Below are 8,453 nucleotides of genomic sequence, written 5' to 3'. Positions count from 1 at the left end.
GTGGCTGGTAGTAGTTCCCCAACTCATGATGAGTTCATTCTACAGCTACAGCTCCAGGTTTATAAACCACGTCAAATCTGAGGTTGAGAGATGGTACTCTAGTTGAATCCACCCCTATCCCATCCTAGTAGCCCTTCCGACAACAGACAGCAGTCATTCTAACAGCGGCAATCGCCCATGGTTCTGCCCTACTATATTCATTATGACCCAGGGCTCACTCGCTGCCCTAAGCTAAGTCCTACAGTTCCGAGAGTTTTGGCTTATAGCCAAGCCAAGGGGCGAAGCGGTCCAATACCAGCTTCTTCTATAGGATCGGAGTCGTCAACAAGAACTGTAGATACGGTCACTCCGCCTTTCGTTTTCGTTGATGGCCTTTCGCTTAGTTATCATTTCTACTAGAACTTCCTTTAGCAGTTCCTGAACATCTATAGTATGCTTGAATGTCGGCAATTTGTCCATATTCCTCCTCGTCTCTTAGTTCAGTTCCTTTCCTTAGTGAAATCAGTCCCTCTCTCCATCTTTCGAGAACAACAAGAGGTAGCTTTCCAGGCGTATTCTGATGCACTTCCTAAGAAGGCATTTTCTTGCTAACAATCCATGCTTGCAGCAAGAGCGCATTCTGCCTTTTTATTAGTTCAGATGGTGGTAAGCGGCATATTGATTCCATACCGTACCGAAGACTAATTTCCTGGCGAAATAGAGGACACCTGCCCGAATAAAAAATAGGCCGAAAAAAACCTATAACGAGTCTTTTGTCCGTGTTCTCGCTAACCGCAGATGAATGGAGGGCGCAGGAAAAGGTGTGGTTGTTTAAGCATCCAGAATTTTTAGTTAGATATTTCAATTTATAGTTTGAACTTACTCTCCCTTTGGTCACTTATTTTAAATAGTTCAAGTTCTCTTGACTCATTATGATTCTTGTCCATAGACAAAGAACCAAAAAACCAAAGCTAAAACAGTTGAGTTCATTCCAATCTCCTTATAAGGGAATCCCCGCTATTGGTAGTCTTCAATCCCCTGAAAGGTAGAAAGAATTCTATTCTGGGTACTTAGCCCCACCAGAAAGTCAAAGAGATTCCTTCCCGAACTACTCGTGTAGTCTTCTTCCTGGCTCCCAGTTAGGCCCTATCTCGCTTTCCAAGTCTCATTTGGATGAGGTGCCGGCACTACTAAATGCAACTCTCATTTCAACAGTCTTTCTTCTCTATTGGCCTTCTTTTCCACAGCTATAAGTGAAATCGGATGCCACATATCCATCTTTCTCAATTGGTGGCTTTCACTATAGAACAGATTAAGTCTCATCTCGTTGGTAAGGTTTCCACTATGATGGGATGAGAGATTCACACTTGGGTCGTGCCCAATTGAGATATTTTAAAATGAAGATTAGCCTGGTTTTGCCTTAGTTTGAGCTCATATAAAAGAAAACTTTTCTTCTCAACTATTTAGATTATATATTATATAATAGTTCCTTTGTTCACTCGTGAGCGTAAATCTTTACGTCTCAGAAGTTCTATAGCTTTCTGGCTTCTAGTTTCGTATCATTATCATGGTGTGTTAGTCTTACGTATCGGTACGGTAGGCGAATCTCATTATAGTAAATGAAATGATATTTCTTTTTTTGGTCAAGCTGACTGACTGGCGTGCTAATGAGGCTTTGGAAGAGCGAAGACTTTCTGACTGGCTAATCTTATGATTGATGGTTCCGACGGACAATAGGACTTGGAATTCCCATCAGAAGATAAGAACGGTAAGCCGTCAGGCCAAAGTACGTATTTGAGGATTGCCTCTCCATGACAGATGGCTTCCTTCTCATTTTCCAATAACAAAAAAAATGGGCTTGACCCTATGCTTGGGTAATTAGTGACTGCTGGACCCTCCGCATAATCATTGATTATTTACTTCTCTGTAATCGAACCTGCCATCCACACCGCCTCTTCCCCTGTTGATAACCTGGCCTATAGAATGGTCTCTCCACTAAGCTTTGATCTACGCACACTAGCTTTCTCGGTGACTAATGCCCTTCCGCTGGTCTTTCGTCCATTGCCTATGGTCTCCGGTAAGTAGTCTATAGTTTACTTTCGTCTATGGCCTGCCCTGCTCTCTCTTCAACTTAGTTATTAGTACTTCGGAGTGGTGCAAACTCTCTTGCTTATCGTCCACTTCGGTGACTCCAACCCCGGAAACATGATCTCTCCCATGTGTCATTTGTAAAAGAATTTCATTTCCTTTGTAGTTCACTTAGAGGGAGTTCGCATCAGTACTTCGCAGGAATGGTAAAAAACCCTCTTCTGGGGACAAATAGCTAGCTTTGAAAGAACTTACTTGAACCTTGAAAGCCACTAGAGCTTCTTCCCCGTGCATGCATGGTAACAATGATTAGCACTTCCTTTCTAATCGATCGAGCCTCCCCAGGGTAGCTGTCTTTAGCAACCGTCCATGCAAGAGTAGCACTTGCGCCTATAGCAGAGGTTAAAAGACCATCTGCGAATAAGGTAGTGGTGCCTCTTGACAAGGATAAAGCTTTGTGCATGCAGTACTAAAGAAAAGATGATCACATGCCCTTCGCAATGCTTCGTGGATCTTATGAAGAGCATTCGCTGGTATCAAAACAAAGTAAAAAGCAGTAGCAGTTGGGGACGCCTAGTCCATCATACTATAGTGGTCTTAAATACAGTTAGTGTCGGCAGGAATGGAACAGAAATATCGTAGATGAAAAATATATAAATAATATATATAGTAGAGTCGCTTTCTTGAAGGCTTCAAGAGTGACAGAGAGGATCAAAGTCTCGCCCAAAGGTGCTCATTGAGCCGGTCACCGTTGGCTAAGAACCATTTCTCACTTGATTTAAAAAATGCCCATTTTTTTTCAGTGAGAATATCGAGATTGGGTTAGTGTTCAGTGAGGGAAGAAGCAACGGATTGAGCTACGCGGAAGCCGTTGCGCGTTCGCGCATCCGTTTTTCTTGCTAGGTAGTCAGTCTTCGTAACGCCGCATTCTCCGTGTCAGGATTTCCAAGTGCATGATAGGTGACAATTTCGCTGAATGATGATGCCCTTATTTCCCATGATTTCTGTTGGTCAACAACCAACCAAACCTCTCGTTTTTTCACTATACTTGTACAGGAAGGACTCTCTTTCTGTCTGGAGGGAATCATCGGTTCTCAATCAATCAATGAACAACTTTCGACGCATCTTTCTCTTTGATGAACAAAGTCTTAACTCAAGTGCCAGTTATACAGCTGGAACGTCGTTCAGAACTCAGGCTGATGGTAGTGATTCTAGTATTTATAATAATCATGGTATTTATGAAGGTCTGGACCCTACTACTAGTGAAAATAAAGCGGACTTCCTAAGGGGTGAAATCTTTGAAAACGTTAAAAAAATATTCAAAAAAGACTGTCCTGATGAAAACAAATTACTCTCTATCGCCTAAGATTTGCATAATGATGAAGACAACACGTATTATCTAAATGAAATTCTAGAACATTTAAAAAAACAAAAAGGGTGATCACTATGACCTTGCCCAACAACAATTGAACAAGATTGTAGGGGGGACACCTCCGACGATCACCAGTCCACTTGCTCAAACTATTGAGATAGGGGACTTGTATTTATCATTCACAAATTCATCTTTGTTTATGCTACTCACTCTCAGTCTGGTCCTACTTTTGTTTCATTTTGTTACAAAAAAAGGAGGAGGAAAGTTAGTCCCAAATGCTTGGCAATCCTTGGTAGAGCTTCTTTATGATTTCGTGCTGAACCTGGTAAACGAACAAATAAGTGGTCTTTCCGGAAATGTGAAACAAAAGTATTTCCCTTGCATCTCGGTTACTTTTACTTTTTCGTTATTTCGTAATCTCCAAGGTATGATACCTTATAGCTTCACAGTTACAAGTCGTTTTCTCATTACTTTTTGTCTCTCATTTTCTCTTTTTATTGGCATTACTATAGTGGGATTTCAAAGAAATGGGCTTCATTTTTTATGCTTCTCATTACCCGCAGGAGTCCCACTGCCGTTAGCACCTTTTTTAGTACTCCTTGAGCTAATTTCTTATTGTTTTCGCGCATTAAGCTTAGGAATACGTTTATTTGCTAATATGATGGCCGGTCATAGTTTAGTAAGATTTTAAGTGGGTTCACTTGGACTATGCTATGTATGAATGTTCTTTTCTATTTCATAGGGGATCTTGGTCCTTTATTTATAGTTATTGCATTAACCGGTCTTGAATTAGGTGTAGCTATATCACAAGCTCATGTTTCTACGATCTCTATCTGTATTTACTTGAATGATGCTACAAATCGCCAGCAAAGTGCTTATTTATTTATAATTGAACAAAAGCGAGGAACTGATCGAAAAAAGAAAGAGAAAAAAATCAATTTTTGAATGAGAGGATACTTTTTTAAACCTTCATGCTTTTCTGGAGACATAGATCTTACTGCTACCTCCGAGTCTGACAGTCTAGTCTTCTAGGAATAAAAACATTTTGATCTCTGATCCTTCGTGCGTGATTTATCCTATTCCTATTTAGCTTTCTTTTAGTTGCCGTCCTTGGAACACTCTTTATGTGAGTTCGCGGCCCTATATCTAATTCCAATTATTTTTCCCTGCTTTCGGTACAACTCAGCTTGCTGCAAAACCTTTCTTTCTCGTCCAAACACTCCAGATCTGCACTTCCCTTTACTCCATAGGGCCGAAACTTTACTAATACTAAGAAGGGCTTTTTTTATAGAGAGAGTAAGGGGCGATCCATATTGCTTGCCACAGCTCTATTCCCGACTCGAAATCCATAAAGGACTTTAAGAGAGGATGAATATTCCCGTTCTATAGGTAGCACTGCCCCCTATTATAGAAAGGGGAGGGCCTACTTACGTACTTCTGATCTGCTAGCACTGTGAATTACCTTATACCTACGCAGCAGGAAGGATATGGAGCACCTACTTCTACTGGTCGTCTGCTCTCTCGAGGTCGTCCTTCTCTAAGTACAAAAAGGACATTACAGGATATCTCCAAAATTCGATGTATTTCTTCAAGTGTAGGACACATCTCATGTTTGCCGAATCTAAAAACTATCGCCTTTGCCTCAGACAGAAGAAAAAGGGATTGAACAGGACAGGAAACCCAGAAAGGGAGATCCATTGTTAACAGAAATCGTGTACTGATTGCCGATATGCAAATGCTGTATATATGCTAAGGTACAATATTGATTGGGGGAGACCTCTTTCTCTGTATCATACTCCATGCTAACTCATTAAGTTAGGAAAATTGCTGAGCGGAAAGATCTAATACAAGGACTATCTATTCTTAACAAAGCATTTGATCCGAATGGGCAATCTCATTAAAATCCCTGAAGCCAAGGAGCGGATTGAGCATCAGCAGTACTTCTCATCTCCCCCACAGACGAAGGCGAGAGTCCGGGTGGGTTGGGGCCCCCTGTCAACGATTAATCCGGGTGCAAGCGAACGACTGCATTCACAGCCTGACTAAACGCTGCAGCGAGGGCTGTTATCAGAGCTTCCTGGAGCTCTCTTCCCAATAAGAATACGTCCCAGACACTGAGTTTAGCAGGTATCCCCTGGAGTTGTTTGAGGACCTTTTGGGTAACCAACAGGATTTAATGTACTATGCTTTGTAGTAGGCGCCCTGCCTTTAACAAACAAGATTAGCTCTTTCTTTGAATAGAAAGATAAAGCCCTTTTTTCCTGTGCTTGAGAAGCGGCTAGAGCAAAATCGATTGAGTACCAGTACTGCCTTGCCCAAAGCTACCAAAGAAAGTGGAACCCTTGAAAGAGAGACGTAGGCTCAAAAGCGAGAGAAAGAAGGTTTCGTTTACCACTGGAACTGGAGTAGCGGAACTCGCACGACGAACAATGCTCGGCACTCTGTCAAGTGAGCCCCTCTCATTCTCTAGTTTCATTCTTAGCTCAATACCCTTTTACCGCCTTCTCACGCTAATTCAAGCCCAGCCGTTACAGAACAACTACAGCGAGAGCCTTTCCTTCCCCTATACGGAACGGAAGGATACTCTATTTGGTCAAAGTCACTTTCCAGAAGAGGCAAGGAGTAGTAAGAGGAAGAAAAAAGAGACAACGTCCCTTCCAGTTCCCTTTACTAGTAAGGGGAGCCAGCACCAGGGCCGATGATCCAACCCCATACCGAGATGCCCTTATAATGATGGGCGAGATCCATAGCCGATGTTGGCTATAAGCAGTATCAGTTGAAGCTATGGAGCACTCCTTCAAGTCAAGTTTCAGATCGATATGGAGTTCCATATCCTGTTAGAGATATTCCAGATGTAGAGACAGATCCAAAGCCATTTGATCGAGATCGAGTAGCAGATCCATTTAGAGATCGGAACCCCGTTCCGGGTACACCCATTTTATTTTAGTAGTAACTGCCCCTAAGCCGGTAGGTCTCGTTCAAAAGCCACTTTAGTTGATGTGTCCCGATCAATGTGCTGGGTGATGGGCAATGCAATGCGTTCATGTGGTTCCGTGAGCCGCTGGTTTATCAACTGAGCTCAAACAAGCAAGGTCTTGATCTGAGAAAGGAGCTCGATCGTCGAACTGTCAGCTGTCTATTATTCGTATATTAGGGAAGGGTTTCTCTCTTTGACATTTCCTTTCTTTTTTGAAAGGAGCAGGACAGGATCGGACCAACCCAATCTTCTATTCAAAAAGAAGGGTAAACCCACTCTATCTATTTATCTATTGCGGGAAAGCACTCACCTAAAGAGGGTGGGACATAGAGTGATGTTCTATTCTTACTATTCCTACTGTATGACGGATTGGATTTCTTCCAATATTAGGAGTACTCACTGTAATACCGGGCATATCAGTAATAGGACTTCAATAGGATAGGGTAAAAGTCTTTTTTTCCAGTAACCAAAGCTGCTTCTTTGTCTTAATCTAAGCCTCGGTCTTGATGGACGGAGGATGCTAGGTTAGCCGAAAGATGGTTATCGGTTTAAAGTGCCCCTTAGAATAGAGTTAAATAATTACTACTGGACTAGTAAGAAGGGATTAAATATCTTCGGCAGACCTCTTACAAGATGTGGTACATATAGCTCAAAGTAGCTGATTTTCCGTAATGTCTGTGCTTGAACGATGAAATTCCTATTTGAAAAGTATATTCCACTGCATTCTAACGAAATGATTTATAGGAACGGAAAGCCCGAACTTCCCTGCTAATGTAGGGTTTTTGGGGGGGTAATGGCAAACTTTTCGTCTAAATAAGTTCTCTTCCGATAGTTCTGACCCGCAAAGTGAGTTCCGAAAACTGGCAACCTATGACCAAAAACTTAAAATTAGGCACAGTAGCTGATAGAGTAGAAGGAGAGATTATATATTCTATAGCCTATGCGCCAGCTTCTGATGAGATAGAAGTAGGATCCCGATGCGTCTTCCTTCGGTCGGCCTGTCTGTCATCGAAGGATGTTCGCAAAATCAGAAGAACTAGAGGCTCGAAGGCTCGGGTTAGTCAAGCAAACTGATTCATTTAATTCTTCGCCTAGTCTTAGCACCCGCACCGTAGAGGGGAAGAAGCATTCCCTTTCCGACAAAAAACTAAGCGTCTTGCCGCTGGGTAAAGGCAATAGGAGAAGTGAACCCGACCACTTCACGCTGAGGCTCATAAAGGTAAATCCGGCCTCAAGGACTATGAAACAAAATAAGCAAATCAGCTCAAACAAGCAGTGGCTACTACTATGAGTAACTGCTCTATTTGTTCTAGTCCCTTCGGTCTTTCAACAAGGCATTGTTACCCCCCAATGATACACTCATTGAGGAAAGGAATAGGATCTACTACTAGCTATCCACTAGTAGCTTTTCCTGTGCGGTGGTATTTGATGAGTCACACCTGACTTGGGATTTGAGAACACTCTAACTGAGTGGACGAAGGCAGGCAAGGATTGTACTGTATACCATTTACCAGAACGAGCCTTCGATTAGATTTTTACAAAGTTTGATTCAAGACTTGAATGATGAACTTGCACAAATGGAAAGGATAGAACATATCTTACCCGCTAGGGTAAGGAATTCCATGGGCTTTCGGACAAATCGATCTAAGATAGGATTGCGAGGTATAGCAATCCCGAGACGTTTTAGCATTCTCAAACGTAGGAGATTAACGGCCGATCCCCCATCTATTATGATTCTTGTTATCTCCAATCCATTAAGGTATCCTGAAATGAACAAAGGCCTGTTATGCTTAATGAGTCCTGGTTGCAAGTAATCGTCCGTAAACGTGATCAAAGCCAAACACTTGGCATAAGTTGGTTCACTACTTCTCATCTCAACTTGGTTAACTTCATTAGAAAACTCCTATGGGTTCGAACATGCGGGACATCCAACGTTCTGCAGACATCTTCAATGCATCGTATACGCTGCGGAGTGCAGGAATCTTTTTGAGGTGAGCTATTATGTCATAGCGAACATGTTGTCCATTAGCGGCATGC

General features: G+C 42.2%; 1 pseudogene; it reads left to right on the top strand.

Annotated features, from left to right (window-relative positions):
- The first annotated feature begins 229 nt into the window (after positions 1-229).
- On the top strand, positions 230-4,384 carry LOC140988360 (ATP synthase subunit a-like; annotated as a pseudogene).
- Positions 4,385-8,453: the final 4,069 nt, after the last annotated feature.

Source organism: Primulina huaijiensis, chromosome 11 (genome assembly GCF_012295235.1).
Source record: "Primulina huaijiensis isolate GDHJ02 chromosome 11, ASM1229523v2, whole genome shotgun sequence".
NCBI classification, from domain to species: domain Eukaryota; kingdom Viridiplantae; phylum Streptophyta; class Magnoliopsida; order Lamiales; family Gesneriaceae; genus Primulina; species Primulina huaijiensis.
Note: the sequence above shows the minus strand (reverse complement) of the source record. Positions and strands in the feature narration are given on the sequence as shown.